Source organism: Cibotium barometz, chromosome 36 (assembly GCF_041138505.1).
Source record: "Cibotium barometz isolate CiBa-2024 chromosome 36, ASM4113850v1, whole genome shotgun sequence".
Classification (NCBI taxonomy): domain Eukaryota; kingdom Viridiplantae; phylum Streptophyta; class Polypodiopsida; order Cyatheales; family Cibotiaceae; genus Cibotium; species Cibotium barometz.
In genome coordinates, this window is record NC_141081.1 from 31,812,582 (window position 1) to 31,829,749 (window position 17,168).

A 17,168-nucleotide genomic window follows, 5' to 3' on the forward strand; every position below is an offset into this window, starting at 1 on the left:
TAGTGACTCAGCCCCTTGAAGGATTGAATGACCAAATCGATAAGCAAGTCTTGTCTTTTATAAGCTTGAGAAGACCTGATGGACTGGCCGACTGCTAGTCAGCCAGGTCCAGCCAGCCAACTGTTGGTCGTCTAGGTCTAGGACAAAAATACACTTGCCAAATCAGCAAAACCCTTGCTCAAACATCTGTTTTCTGCTCTATCTTTATCTCGTTGCCTCTTCTAGATTAGCTTTGAGATATGCATGTGCATGTCTTGCACAAGACATCCCCGTCTACTAAACTTGATGACAAGATTCCAATCAATATTCTTGGATGACTGTCATCATCCCATTCTATTTCCGGAGTCCCCCTGTCATCCTTCCTTTTCTGGCAACCAATTCATTGAACACTCGACTTGGTCTCCAAATCCACTCTAACTCTGATGAAAATATATGCATAGGTTCCATCCAGTCCCCATTCCATTCCTGCCCTATCCCTGAACATTGTCTATGGTCTTCTCTCCTGAGAAATGAGTCTGGCACTCTCACTCCACCCCTAGGAGGATCAACCTCCCCTAGAACCATTGCCTGAGAGCCTTTCTTGGTGTGCCCCAAGTGGCACCTGACTCATAGGACTGCCATCCCCTTGGGCTTTGTGGAACAACACCAACCAACCTCCTCGGAATTCTTCCTTGTCTTGTGTTCCTTGCCTCAGGCCTCGTACTTGTGCACTTTCATGTGCCTTGGACCTGTGCACCTTCATCTGGGACTGAATCAGTGTTTAGCCTTGCTGAGCCTAATGCTCTAATACATGTTACATGCGGAAGCTCTAAGAGTCTACTTTCAGCCCTCAAGGGCTCACAGCATGCTCAGTGCTCATCCAAAAGGTAGCTGACTGTGGATTGTTGTCCACATGGCATCCTAATATAGGGGTGCACATGACAAGTAGTGAGCCCCAAGCTAGTACAACAGGAAGAAGCCCAAGTCAACCTTCAACTATGGCAGTTATGAATCAGGCAGCTTACAGAGACAAAAGCCAGCCCATCTTTACAATGGGCAGATGAGACTACTGTGCATGGACATCCTCTACTGTCGGTCAGCAAAACTTGATCTATGAAGGAAGAAGCTGCCGGGGGAGGGGGGGTGTGACGGCATGGCTCCGCGGGGCTCGAGGGGCCAGGCCGGGGGTGTGAGGGCACGGCACCGGGGCGTGAGGGCACAGCTCTCCGGGGATGGGGCGCGTGAGGGCACGGCACGTGGGGGACGGGCGCGTGAGGGCTCGGCTCCGCGAGGAGGCAGGCACGAACAGGAGGCAAGACCCAAGAGAGATTTCCATCATGAGGGGCTTACTTCTCAAGCGATATGGACCGGTTAAGCAGATGTTTAGCTGATTATAGTGCAGCTCACCAGGAGGAAGCAAGGGTAGATGACAATGACATGCCAAAGATCAGTGTAGAAGGAAACTTCACAGAGAATGCACTCACCTTCATTTCTTTAAAGAAGAACCCATTAGTTGGCCTGACTGAGTAGCAGGCGAGCCTCTCTTTTAGCCGTAATCGCTGCAGCTATCAACGAAGGCCTGACTCTGTCTCCTTTTCACATGACGGCATGCACATTAATGTTCCTTTAGGGACCTAAGGATCCAGTCATTCATTTTTTTTAAAAAAAATTTGGCGAGAAACACCGGTTTATATACACCATTTACACACCCAACTCCAATTACATGGACACGCAACACCGTAGAGAGCACGGATCGAACCTGCACCACCGGCTAGGACTTCATCCGCTTTAACTACTCCACTACAGCCGTGTTCGCAAGGCTCCAGTCATTCATAAAAATGTGATTTCCTTTTTTCTCTAAGAACCTTTACACATGGGTGGATGTCCGTTGCTAGATGTGATTTTCTTTTTTCTCTAAGACCCTTTACACATGGGTGGATGTCCATTGATCCCTCCACAGGTTGTAGAATCTGCTCCCATGATAGATGGATCCATTCTTTCATGAAGTAGGTTTTCTCAATATGTAAACAAACTTTTGACTCCCATGATAGATGGATCCATCCTTCATCAAGTAGGCTTTCAATATGTTAACAAACTTTTGACTTCCTTTTTGGGTCCCAGTTCAAGCAAATGTTTAAGGGGCATGAGTCTTTGTAATCAAAAAATAATAATCGTTAATTGTAGTGTACATTATGTAATGTTGTGCACATGGTGCAGCAACATTAAGGGCTTCCCTCTATCCATGCTTGCCTCAACCACCTTCTTAGATCTCAAAATCAAGGTAAATTTGTAAAGAGACTAAGAGTCCACTCCCATAGTGAGGGACCAGTCGCCCCACTCCCTATAAGAGGTCATCATGAGAAATCCATGGGATAATTTGTAAAGAGACTAAGAGTCCACTCCCATAGTGAGGGACCAGCCGCCCCACTCCCTATAAGAGGTCATCATGAGAAATCCATGGGATAATTCCCATAGAGGTCAATATATAAAGGTCCATGTGAGAGGTTATTGATTCCTCACAGAACTCACTATGGGAGGTGTAGAAAAATGATGACCAATGTCATGGGAACCTTTACTATTAAAGGTCCATGTGAGAACTTATTAATTCCTCATGAGAACTCACTATGGGAGGGTGTAGAAAAATGATGAGACCAATGTCATGGGAACCTTTATTATAAAGACTTTATAGTTGTACCACAAACCATATATAACAGGTAGCATACTCGATCATATCATGTGTGTTTTTCAAGACATTAGAATGGTGTTGACTTGGTCAATTGTGTCTACTGAGAGTAAAAAATGACCTTTTCATTATTAAAGAGTGTGATTTTTGAGAGGGCATGGTGGAGGGAGATTTTCTCAGCTATCCTCTCTCTCTACTTAAACTATCTTTCTCTAACTATTGCCACCATCTCCACCCACCACCGCCCAACCCAGCCCACCCTCCCTCTCTCTCCTCTCCACCCTATTCCCTCTCTCTCTCTCTCTCCTTGTCCCACCACCGCCCAGCACGCCCTACCGACCATTGACCTTCATCATTTGCTTCCTGGCATTGTCCCTTTTGTAACACAAACCCACCAGCCTCCAATTCTCAGATCTCATCCACAATCAGGTTTGTACCTCGTCCCACTGGCCAAACAACCGAGGTCTAGCAGGTGATTGACAAATGGTGTTACATACTCTCCAAGTATGATCCACGTTGCTGTTACAAAACCACATGAATTGATGCCTTTGCCTCCCAAACCATTCTCTCTTACCATAGAGAGAAGGACCTGGAACACCTTGCCCGCAGTTCTTGATGCTCTTTTTGCACTTGCCATCTTGGCCACCTAACCATCCTTAGCAAGTTACCTTGCTGTGTAGAGATGTTCGACGTATAGCCCACATTGAATTGTGTATGTCACTCTCCACAATTTCCTACACCTCTGCTTCAGTTGTCTCTCCCTCTGTATTTTTTTGACCACTTGTAGTTAAAGGAATAGTGGGTGGAAAGCTTAATCTTCTACCTTCTTTCTTGCATGGTTAGTTTTCTATGACATACTTTGGACGATGTAATGAGTTATCTTCCTCAAGATTTATAACTGTGGGTTTTTGACACTAGCTAATAGTAATTTTATTACCAAAAAATTTTGGTTGCACATGCATTGGTGTGCCACTCAGTGCTTTCCCCACCAATCTGCTAGTGCTTGATGGACTTGGAGCTTTTTATGTTTTGGCCTTCTCCATCAACTTTGTTATTGTAGGGCCTGCTACGTGATATTTACCTTGCATGAATGCATGCTTCTTTGTGGATTGAAAGTGGGCATTAGCAAGGTCTGAAATAGCTGCATCATATAAAGAGATGGTTCCCCTAAAACCCTCTCTTGTAACCAACTTGCATGAATCATTTTTACTAAATTGGTGGTTAGCATGTGTGGCACACAAGCATCATTGACATCCTACAACAAGAAATTAAGTTAATTGCATCCTCCAACCGCATTCTATAACCAAATAATTAAGTTAACAATTTAGATTCAAAATACAAGCTATTCTTTTTGAGAACCAAGAAAACAATACTTACCCCTACAAGATGTTTCCTCCAATGGGGATATCTAGTGTGCCACCAACTAAGCCAACAATCCATGGCTGGTAAGTTTGCATCAGGTGACTTTACCGTTCACCCACCACGATCTAATGTGTCTATATTTTAAAAGTGCCTCTTCCTCACTCAATGCACAACGCCACTGAACGACATAGTCGCTTGTGCTCTTTCTAAAAATTCCTAACTACATATTGTACTATATGGATTTTCAAGATTTGTTCCCAATGAAAAATACATGAACGCTCATGACCTTTTAATATATTCTCGTGTCCATTATTATAGACTATCCTAATTGCCCTCCAATTAGCTCCAGCCTCATCAGCCATGAAGCGAAGCCAAAAAAATCTGGCTTGGAGAAGCCTTTTTGGACCACAACATTGTTAATTATCTCCTAGAAAAGCACTTGTGCCATTGTGTCCTCCTCTTTCATTTCACAACTTGTAATTATCATGAGCTCTTGCAGGTTGCATGCCATCATAAGACAATTGGAAAAGTACTAAAAATAAGATTAATTTTTTTAAGAACTTAACAAGACCAAACTCTACCTTGGATCATATACATGTACAGCCATTGTTGTCCATCCTTGTATACGCCTCTTGCACATGCCTGACATGATGAAAACAAACCCAAGCCTTTCTTAAATCCCCGTCTCCTGTTTGGCGCATACGATTCACCAGATCTAAACCCAATGTAGGCCTATGGTGGTTGACATTTTAAACACATAATAACACCGGTCTGACTCATTGCCCAAGAAAATGACTACCATGGAAGAACTCAAAAGCACATTGTCTCTTCAATTCTAGGATACTTGACTTTGCTCCACACTGAACTGTTGATCCTAGAAGCACGCACCATCCTCCTGAATCTACAAGAGAATCGGACAACTTAACAAACTATGTAAACGTTCATTCACAAGAATTACCAAACAATTAAAATCAATATGGAAAGAACATTACCTTTGACATTGAATTAGGGGATGCATGTGTTCCAATAATAGTGACAACTCCATGTTGCTAATATTTGATTCATTCTTCGTATGCTTCCTGACAACTACATCCAATATGAGTTGTTTGGCGATATCCATTTGTACCTTCCTTGGACCGCTTGTAGCAACCTCTGAAACTGCCTCTTGCACAAGTTCTCTTATCTTTTGCAATGCTTGCCTTGATGTGCCCCTTTGCACCTCATGCAAATGTTCCCCTTGATGTATCATCAATCTCGACATATGTGGATTAGCAGGCATACAATAGTACACCGTAACACTACACATTCTTCTATATACATGTTTGTTCTTGCAATAGAAATAAGCTAGTGATCCATATCTATTCGTTGTTAAGCCCAGAGAGAGGGAAGTTTCTGTGTGAGCTTACCTATTATGTGAAAATTTACAAAGTTCCAATAAATACTCTTATAAATCAAATTTTAATTAAGCCAAGACAATAAGCTTACCAATCCATGATGTTGTATTCGGTGTGCCGTTCATAGTTATGCTTCCACGCAAGGCATAAGTGCACTCAAATAAGCCTCCACAAGAACTCTTTTGTACAACTCCAGGAAACTTCCACATGACTCTCTATAGGTTTCACCCAACAAGGGCCATCATGTGCTTGCTTCATTCCTTTCATTGGAGAGGCTAAAGGATCATGTACATTCGGCAACTCAAAAGCCACATTACCATTATAGATTTGAGGAATCTCTTCTACTTTCTCAATATGTATGCTTGCTAATAACAATCTATGAAGAACACCAGCATGAGATCCCTCAGACAATAAGTATTTGACCACACTCTTTTGAAGTGGTGTACCTATGGGAGAATCTCCTATCGTAAGGTCAATAATGACTTCTTTTGAGGTGCTTGTTATAGTGTTGCTTAACTCTCCTATTATTGGAATAATAAGGTATTCTATTGTTATATATTTATCAAAGATATAACATGGTTCCTCTCCAGCGGGCTGACTGGATAGGTATAAGATGTTCTACACCATCGTCTTGTGGTTTGATTGCAAAAACTTTCAATCCAAAGTGAGGACATGATATGCCATCAAAATCATCAGCTTTAGCAATATAATAACGACCCTGTACAGTTTTAGCAATAGGATCACTCTCCAAACCTCCCACAAAAATGTGAAAAGAACTGCTCTTCATGGCAAGAAAAAATCTCAGAAAACCAGCTCAGAAACACACAAGCTCTCAAAAAACCATCTCACAAACATACAACAAACTAATGACAAGAATTCAAAGTCTAAACATGAATTTTATACATATTAGATTTTTTTAAAAATTATACTCATTTTTTAAAAATAATAATTATAAATAATGTCATTAATACACAAAATCTAAAATTCGTTTTCAATAATTATACTATACAATAAATGCATGCATAACTATCTCTCATTTAATGATTATCCCATAACTAACTTCTATATAATGATTATTCCATAACTAACTCTTATATAATGATTATTCCATAACTAACTACTATATAATGATTATTCCATAACTAACTCTCATATAACGATTGCATAACCTTTATATCTCTACTGTGATCCCAATTTAAGCTGTAACCTTTTTGTAATTAGTAGGGTGACACAGGGGTGACTAAGTGCAACAGTCGCCCTTAGTGGGGGGTGGACTAAGGGCGACTACCCCCCACTAAGGGTGACGTTGCCCTTAGTGGGGGTTTCCCACTAAGGGCGACGATGGCTCCTAGTAGGGCGACACACGGTTACCCTTAGTGGGGGTTTCCCACTAAGGGCGACGGTCGCCCTTAGTGGGCTTGCCTATTAAAGGCACCCCCCAAAAAAAAAAAAACCAAAACGTACCCCCCTCTCTGCAACGCGGCAGCTCTCTCCCCCCCAAAACAAAGCACGCCCCCTTCTTCTCCTCTCCCCCCCCTTCAAAGCAAAACACCCTCTTCCTCTTCCCTCCCTCCTAATAGCAGAACACCCCCTCCCCTCTTTAAAAACAAAACTCTCACACACCCTTGTCCTCTCTCTCTAAGAGATTCTCTACCTCCCTAAATCCTAAAAGGATAGCTCTCTCTCTCTCTCTCTCTCTCTCTCTCACCAACTCTTTCTTCATTCTCTTTTTTCCTCTCTCTCTCTCTCTCTCTCTCTCTCTCTCTCTCTATACATTTTCCTCTCCTCTCTTTTCTTCAATGTTTCTTCTCTTCTTCTTTGTTTGTTCCTTCTTTCTCTTCTTTCAAAACCTTAAATTTTTTAATTTAATCTTTTTTTCTCTATTTATATCTAACCCTCTATTTATGTTACCTCTATTTATATCTATTATTATTTTTTGCTCTATTTTTATCTTTTGCTTCCTTATATCTTTTAGGACTCTTTCTTCTTTATTCATTCTCCTTCTTCTCGTGTTACTCCTCATGGCGTCTCCCCAATATAATCTTGATGTTCAGTGATACCACGGTAGCTACTGGGACCGTTTTGCATGTTCAGTGATACCACGGTAGCTACTGGGACCGTTTTGCATGTAGACCCCACTGTGGATACTATCTATGTGGAATCGCTTTGTCACATGGTCATGTTGGCGTGTTGATAGAAGATGTTGAAGTGGGAGAAGTTCCTCTTCCTTTTCCCCTCAAAGATAGTGATATCAACAAGTGAACTTAAACCAAAGGATACATCATTGTGTGGCCAGCCAGAGATTGTGTTAAGTCTTATTTTATCTCTCTCCACCTTTCCAATTATGCTCTTTTTTAGTGATTTTTTTGAGAGCAATCTATCTTGTATATGTTGATGTGTTTAGATTGTTACAAACATATCAAAGGAAACCCCATATCCAAAGCGCGCAAAACGTGTAAAGAGAACACCTACTAGGAAAGCAAGCTAAGAAGTGACAAGTACCAAGAAGAGGAAGAAAGTGCAAGAGGAAGATGATGATTGGAGTCCTCCTCGAAGGAATCCAAGTTGAGTTGCTAAGTCTTCGAAGAAAGGTGCTTCTTCAAAAACCATTAAAGAAACAAAGGAAGTAGGAGAGGTGGATGAGGGAATTGAAAAATAAGGTGAGAATCAAGAGGGTTTCATGGTGACTCCTTATTACAACTCGCTTGCAATTAGAACTCCTACAATACAATCTTAACAAAGTGAAGGTAATTGTTTTTTTATCAAATCTTACATAAGGTATCTTTTGGATTATCAAGCATAACGTGTGTGTGTGTGTGTGTCTTGTAGGTGGTGAAATCCACTCCTTTGTCACCTATTCCCTTGTGCATACTTATGCCTAACCCCTCTATACGAAAAGTGCAGTTTAAGTACAAAAAAGTTGGTGGCAAGGGAATTTTATACGAATGGCTATGTTGCCGATAGATGCAGGTTCATTTGCTCCATCTCCTTATCCCATAATCCTGTTAGAGAAGTGACTTAAGATGATGCAACGATAGAGGGACTACGTGGGCCGACACTCTCATTGAACCCAATGGCTGACATCTTTGAACCATTGAGATCCATGCCACAAATGCACCTCCCAATACCATTTGCCATGCCAACAACAAGTGTGTCATCAGATTTTACACTCCCTGTCCACATCAATTCCACCGAGACTTGGTTCCTTACCTAACATTCCCACAAATCCTATAGGTAACAACCCTTTGCAACCCCTGGATGCCCACACCTTGGATATATTGACCAATCTAGGAAGGGGGGTTGCCCAAGGACTAAGTGAGTCCCTACCCACAAGAGTACTCACTCACGGCCTCAGTGACTCATACAAAAACACGGCCATACAGATTTCAAAAATCATGGACAAATATGATGGAACAACTGACCCTATTCAATTCATTCTCAAATGTTTGAACAGAGATGTGAAGCCTATGGAAATCCAAACTACTCTACCAAGGTAAATGCGTTGAACCTATGCTTAGTGGGAAAGGCTAGTCGATGGTTTATCACATTGATGTCGGCGATCAAGTATGATGGAACAACTGACCCTATTCAATTCATTCTCAAATGTTTGAACAGAGATGTGAAGCCTATGGAAATCCAAACTACTCTACCAAGGTAAATGCGTTGAACCTATGCTTAGTGGGAAAGGCTAGTCGATGGTTTATCACATTGATGTCGGCGATCAAGACAAACTTCAGGACCTTGAAAAAAGCCTTTATCTATGGCTTTTCAAGACAAGGTGATCATTGGAGTGCAGCGACATAACTCTATTCAATTGAGTGGAAAACGAATAGAGATGTGAAGCCTATGGAAATCCAAACTACTCCACCAAGGTAAATGCATGGAACCTATGCTTAGTGGGAAAGTCTAGTCGATGGTTCGTCACATTGATGTCGGCGATCAAGACAAACTTCAGGACCTTGAAAAAAGCCTTTATCTACGGCTTTTCAAGACAAGGTGATCGGTGAAGTGCAGTGACAGAACTCTATTCAATTGAGTGGAAAATGAACGAAACCATTCGGGATTTTATCCTTCGAATAAAACTCTTGGACTCACGATTTGAGTCATGGGAGAAATTAAACGATTCTCAATTGAAGAGATGTTTCGTGATGGGCTTAAAGAATAACAGCTTACACCTCTTGATCATCGTATCCAATCCGAAAACATTTTATCAATGTTGTAAACAAAAAATACGTTTAGATGACAACATGATGGAAGATAATCATGATACGAGATGTTCCTCATCTAAACTAAGTGAGGCAATGGCTAAAGAACGATCGATCTCGGAATTGTCATTCCCCGAATTCTATGCAGCCTTGCTTAAAAGCTTTCAACCGACATCTCTAAGAGAGAATGAGATCCTTCAAAACCAAACATCCTTAATGCCTCTCCAAGTGATGAGTGAAATGCCTTGTGTTCAGTGAAATCACTACAACCATCTCAATCCTCATTGTGCGTGCAAGTCACCTGTTTTTCTTTACTACATATATTGTAAAACCTTTGGTCATGATACTACCCAGTGTCCCAATTCATCAACAATTGACTCAAAACCTCCATCTCCCTTGCACCAAACAGAAACATTCAAAAGGGTAGAAACTGCTCAGGAAGCAGTTAAGCAAACACTTCAGTATTTCTATTGTCATGGACCTCACAAAGTGGTAGACTGCACAGTTTGGAATACTTCCATGCCCATAGTCACTGACACTTTGCAACCCCTATGTGAACAATGTGGCATCGATCACATGTTCCAAGATTTCCCAAGGCGAGTTGCTTCAATGCAACTTGTCTCACAAAATACAACTCTTAACATCTTAAGTGTACAAAACGGGCAATTGTCCATGGTACCCTTGAATGTGCTTACAAGCCAAGGCACGAGAGACAATAAAAAAGAATGCAAAAGTAAACACTTCGAAATGGGTAGAAGAACATGCTTTAAAGCAGAAACCAAAAGAAAAAGCAAAACCTTCTAAACCCAAGAAGGACAAGGGACAACAAACTATTGAAACCAAAGCTGAAATAAAGGATAGGGAAAAAGAGCCTGTGGAGGTCATAACCCCAAAAAAGCCAAAAGCTACACAACATAGAATACAAAAGCCCGAAAGAAAATTTGTTCTCGTCGCATGGGTAAACATAATGAAAACATGACGATCCAAAGAAAGTCAGAAGATGAAACAAGTTCTAGTACATCGATAAGTGAGGATGAAACCAGTTCTGATTCGGCACTAGGTGCACGTCACAGACCAATCAAGAAACTAGAACTAGCCCAACCACCCCAAATTGAAAATCATGATCTCATGACATATGCGGAACTCAAAAAGCAATCTCAGAAGAGCATGCTTAGCATGGTTGAGTGTCATACAGGATCACCAATTGTGATTGAATCTCATAATGCTAATCCTAAAAAAGCAACCAAAATATAAAACCCAGAGGAGTTCCGCTTCCCCTTTCAAGAGGAAGACATACTCTCCACATAAGAGTCATTAGAGACAGATTGCACGAATTATGAAAAAGCACATGAGGAATTCAATGAATCCCTTACAAAATTAAAGCAATCTCTCAAATCCTCATTTGGAGGAGTGCACAGCGTTAGCACTTGCACCTTTAACGGCTAAACATGAGTTATATAAAGACATCAAGAGCTACATAGAATGGGATTATATGGATTCACAAGTTTCCAAACAGACCTTAGTTAGAATTGTCAGAGTATCGACTGTACTATTGTACACATTGGGTACTATTGAAAAAGCTTAGAGCCAAAAAGAGGATGAGAGTGCATGGGAATATGAAACCGAAATGGGATCTGAAGCTGAAACAAAAACTGAAACATCCATGGTTCCTCTTGAAGATTCTATCATGGTATGGTTAGATTTCCCTATAGGCAGTGATTTTAAGCGCAAATGTGAGTTGGTCAGCCCTCGAGTTCTAGTCATAACATCTTGACAATAGACACTTGGGTGTCATTGGGGCAACCTAAACTCATCCCTAAAGACAATGGTCTTGCAAGAGGAGCCAATGGAAAAAACATTGAAGTTCCAGATTACTTTAGCTATGCTACTCAAACAATCAATGGAGATGTGGAATTTAGATTCTATGTTACCCCAGATCCCCTTGAGTATGATGTTATCCTTGGCGGAACTTGGATGTATGACTCATTGTATTCACTTGATGAATCCATGCAAACAGTTACCTTGAACACTCCTGCAGGCATTGTGCAATTTCTCTTACGGGAGAAGGAGACCTTGGAGGAGTTGGAACTTCCAACATATCTGATAGCATCAACACAAGCATGTCTTGATGCGACGTTCTTGAATGCTATAGTTAGACAGTGCAAATGTAATTAGTCCCAAAACTATTTTATAAAACAAAAGACCGCATTCAAAAAAGTAGGCAGTTTAAGTAGAGTCACATTTATTAATCTCCTCCATCCATGCCACAACTCGATGATTGCCATCCCACACATACAACATCTTGTTGCTCATGAATCCCCACTCTGTGTCTTCGATCATATTCTCGAACTCCTCGTTTTTCAATCGGCCAAATGTCATCCCATGCAATCATGACTTTGTCTGCATTCCACCTGACGGAATATGCTCCAAGGTATCGGATAATGTCTTGATTTGCAAACAAAGGAAATTATGCATTGTCTTTCAAGAATTTCTTGTGGAATATAATGAATTGTGGAAACTTCAATCGATTTATGTACTCTCCCATGCTGAGTCCATTCCGAGTCCTCCCACGCGTTTGCCTGCTCCGCGACCGAGAAACTCATCCTCAAACACAACCAGCTGCAACACAACAAATAAAATAAGCTACTCAGCACGATAAAAAGTAATTAACAAGTAAACACACCTTTTGTTGATTTTCATCATTTTCAAGTAAATCATTTGTCCATATATTGATTGTTGAGTTAGTGTCTTGGACCATCGATGAGGACGCCCCTTCCCTTCCCATGTGTGAAATATTAAGTCTTTGTTGAATAGCCTGAAATTCCCCTTCAGTGGGAAGGTTGGATTCATAGATTTTTGCATCCTTGTACATCATGGGGATAATGTGTCGGTAGCATAATGGAACTCACTGTCCTTGACATTTGAATCCAATAAGAGATACTTATCCAAATCTGGATCCACAAAATCTTCATCTTCCTCAAGATTCTGTGCAATGATGGCCAGACAGTAGTCTTCCCTTATGTCAAAGAGATCTTGAATATCTGTAATTAACAAATATTCTTTGTTACCAATAGGAAATGTGGGGAGTAGTGGGGTTGGAATGTCCCTTGCTTCCTCTATCATAGAGGGCTGCTCGTCACCTGTAACCACTAAGGTATCTTCTCTTCTGAGCGCATCAATATCCAACTACTCACTTAAGTCCCTCTATGCAGCCAAGTTTATCTCCTCTGCAATCTCTTGAACTTCATCTTCTGCTCTTGGAGGTTCCTCTGGCTTCTCCTCAATTTTTTCATTTGCAACTTCTTCATCCTCAAGCAGCATATGCAGGTAGCAAATAAATCCATAGTGGTAAACAACAAGACGACACTTGCGATTGTGAATGGGGCACTTACTGTGTGTCTTCTTCTTATCATCTGGCACCTTTAAAACATCCATGTTCAACTTTTGTCTCAGGGTTGTTGAAGGCACGATATCATTCACGTGCACATACTGGACGCCATCAAACATGACTGTACCACTCAAAGTGGTCTGCTAAAATTACATGTCTTCGATGAAGAAATTGAAATTAAACATGCGTGAGATTTCAGGATGGCGACGATGATGCTGTCGAACGTTATACAAGAAGTCAAACAACTTTTCATCTGAGGTTTGAAGGCCAACATTAGACTCAACCTCAATCCCGAAAGGTTCCATCTACAAGCCAGGAAATATGTCAGGAGGACGACGAAAGTTTTGTGTAAGATAATAAAGGATTAGCCAAGATCAGCATAACGCGATAAGCGTTGGAGAAATCTCATCAACATCTCTAGTCACGAAGTAATTTGATGAAATATTAGTGATAAAATGAAATTGCAAGGAAAAATGTACCAAAATCACAGCAACACGATACGTGTGGGAGAATTCCCAACAAGGAGCCCTCTCTTCACGTTATAGTGATTTGATGCAATATTTCAAAGGCAATGACGATTGTAAGAAAAATCACTATAAGAATGACAGTAGGACAAATCACTTAACGCGATATGGGTGGGAGAGTTCTCACTGACTCCCCTCTTCGCGTTGTAGTAATTTGATCAATTATTTGTAAGGAAAAAATTAATTTCTTAAAAATTTAAACGATAAAATCTTTGAAAAAGTAAAAAAAGAATGACAGTAGGATAAATCACTATAGCGCGATATGCTTGAGAGAGCTCGCACCAAGACCTCTTCTCACGTTGTAGTGCTTTCAAGAAATTTATGCAAGCAAATTACCATTGTGGTGGGCAAAATCACTTCAACGCGATATGGGTACGTTAGTTCTCACCGAGATCCCTCTTCGCTTTTGAGGTTAGATTGAATAACATACCTTATGGCCGTTGCACTTGAACACATAATCATCAGGCACTTGTAGGTCATCCTCATTTGCCAAGTCTGTTCTCACTTGACGCAGTGAGATTTTTGACCTTATATTGAGTACTGTTAAGAGCTCATGTTCAAACCATACCTCTAATAACATCAATGGATTTTCAATGTCATCCTCCAAGTCCTGATCAACTGCTACAAGTTTTCCATTGACATAATGCCATCTCATATAATGAAAGGCCAAAATAAAATTCTGGGAGCCAATCATATATTTACAGACAATAGATTTCCTATGGAGTTTGCAGGTAACCCCATTTAATTCTTTCACATCCCAATTTTGACCTAAGAAATCCAAACATTTCTTTGATTCACAGATAAACATTGACAATGTTTTTTTGACCTCCCCTCATAAAAGAAGTCGACAAAAACATGCAATGGCATAAAGACAACAATTTTCACCTGACGATTTGCTACATTTGGTCTTATACACCTTTGCACGTCTTGGTATATCTTTAATCTAAAGCACTCACTTGTTTCTGCTATTGATATGGGCCATTTTGGACTATCGAATGAAGGCAGTGGTAATGCTTTCAAAGATCCATAACCTGTAACACTATGAGGTGCCGTGTAAAATTCATTATAAAAGAAAACTCCTCTCTCTGCCAAAGACCTGCTAGATGTTTCTTTGTATAGCTGCTCACCAATAGATGCATGAAAAACATCAAAGATTTTCACAATACTATCTATAGGCTGCCAGTCAACTAAGTTTGAAGGATATATATCTATACAGACGAATACAAGAGAAGCATAAGTATAGAAATGAAACACATTACATAAACATAATGTAAAAACATTTACTTATAGTTTGGTCTATGGAGTGGGATTCCATCAAGCAAACATTGCAGACGCAGTTCTAAGTGCATGTAGGCATGTTGTATAAGGACTTCCTTAATGCTCCTACCTGTGTCAGAGAGTTTGAAGTCTTGAACTCTGCCTTTATGAACTCATTCTTTGTTTTTTTTTACTTGCTAGTCTACGACATAATCCAGCTTAGGAATCCATCTTTGATTATCCATATCAAAACTGTTGTATACTATAATAGCTCTTGTAGAGGAGCAGGGATAACACCATATTAGATAATTTGGGAAAAATCCCATTCCCATTTGAAAAATGGGAACATGGTGAACTTGTCCAAAAGTTTGTCAAAACCCCCTCATGTGACATATCATCGGAAAGATCTTGAAGAGCAGAATCTAAATCTATGATCTCCGACAAATTTGGAGTTAGTATGTTTAAGATATGTCCAAAACTATATGGAGTAATTGATTCCCAAAATGTGAGATTTTTCCCAAATTACCTAATATTGACTCCGATGCCTAGGACGTCTGGTTTCCATGAAAGCAAATAGAAAATAAAAGCAGATGTAAGAAGATGGAAGAAGATGAGATGGCAGAAGAGATAACCTCCAAAACATGCAAAATTTTTAGAGGAAAATCCATTCATTAAATGACGTAGGAACTTTGAAGAGAACATTTCAAAATTTTAGAGGAAAAAGGCACTTTTATTAAAAGAGCTGAACGAGGGAAATTTTTAGATTGAAAACCATTCATTAAATGAGCTGAGATTTATTAAATGAGCTGACAACACTCTATTTTTCATATATATTAAAGAAATAACATTATAAAGTGTGGTCAAATGCATTTCATATTTCTTTAATAACAATATATTCATATAAAGAATATATGAAAAACGTCTAATTATCAAAAGTTCCATTACAGTGGCTCTCTTCCTATTGGTCGAAAGCCTTTCTCTCTCTAGAGAAAAAAAGCCCAAAGTTGAGTCCAAAATTCACCTAGTGTTAAGATTAGCATTCTCCCTGATCTTTTGTACTATTGTTTGGCTTAATACCATGTTATTATTCTCCAGTGCATTGTACATGTTCTCCTGCTCCTCTGTAGATTTCAAACTCTTCATAATGACCTCTTTGTGGGTCTCAGCTGCTTCCAAGTTTGCCTTTAACTTTTGTACTTGTGCATATGTATCTTTGACTTGCTTCTAGAGGGTAGTGTTACGGTCATGGAGCATATGTGTTGTTAGGAGGTGGCATTGCCAAACTTTTTATTCCTGCTCTCACATTACATTGGTGCTCGATTTTTTCTCCAACCCACTCTGTGGTTGGTTGGGCATCTTATCAAGTCCTTCTATGGTCTCTTGCAAGAATTGTTGATAATCGATGTTCTATAGGGAGGCCAGCTGTGGGAGTCTTTCTTCGTCTTCCAATCTTTGCCTCTTGCTTTTGGGCATTTGTTGATGCAATCGTTTTAGTTCCATGTGGGAGCTTTTTATTGTTCCTTCCACCCAACTAAACAATTTTGTCGTTGTGTCTGGCTGTGGAGGGCTTCTATCTGCCTCTCTCCTTGTTGAATTTCTTTGTTTTTACTTTTAAGTTCCCTGTTTAGTTCTGTAGCCAAAGTGGGTACTTTGGTTGCTTTGGGAATTCCCAACCCATTGGCTGGGGTTTCTTTTTCCTCCACACAAGGGTTGGTGTGGTGATTGCTTGAGTCGGAAGTTGATGTTGCATGCTCTTACCACCCTCTTTTTGATGATTCGACCTGTTTGTGGTATTGGCCCACTGAGAGGGGTTTGGGTACCCATATTGCTGCATTACCTTGATAGTATCCTTGTGCTCATAGTAAGTCCTTTTGGACCCATTGCTTACGGGATCCTTGAGGTCTCTTTGGATGCTTGGAGTCCTGCCAATTGGTTCGAGTCAACAAGGTCTGACTTTTGAACTGTTTGCAGGCTCTTCTTGGGTTCTTTATATCATTCATAGTGTCCATCTTGTTTGGTTGATCTGTTAGTTGATTCTTGGGCACCCACTTCTATGTACCCTTAGATGTAGGATATTGTGTGGGTAAGCATTGTGGAACGGTTATTGGTTCTGTCCTTTGAGGTGTTGCCATTGCACTCGTTATTTGTTCATTAGTTTTATGATGTGCTTCCCTCTGTTTGTCGAGTTCCATAAGGGTATGGACATGACCTTCTTACCTATGCTTATCAATGTTGTTCGTTCTTCCCATTAGATATTGTATTTACTGGCACAGATCCAGGATTGTCCTAGAATCATCTCTTCTTCCATGGAACCTGCAGGCATGACAAACACCTTCCCGACCAAGGAATTATTTTTGATGGAAATGTTAACACTTA

At 40.4% G+C, this 17,168-nt stretch overlaps 1 protein-coding gene across 1 annotated transcript in view; it reads right to left on the reverse strand.

Moving 5' to 3' along the window:
• LOC147617800 (pentatricopeptide repeat-containing protein DOT4, chloroplastic-like) overlaps positions 1-1,542 on the reverse strand; it is a 47,562-nt gene extending 46,020 nt beyond the window's left edge. Inside the window, exon 1 of the mRNA XM_086776057.1 lies at positions 1,464-1,542. The gene's annotated coding sequence lies outside the window, so the exon portion shown is untranslated. The remainder of the gene's footprint in view (positions 1-1,463) is intronic.
• Between the last annotated feature and the right edge of the window lie 15,626 nt (positions 1,543-17,168).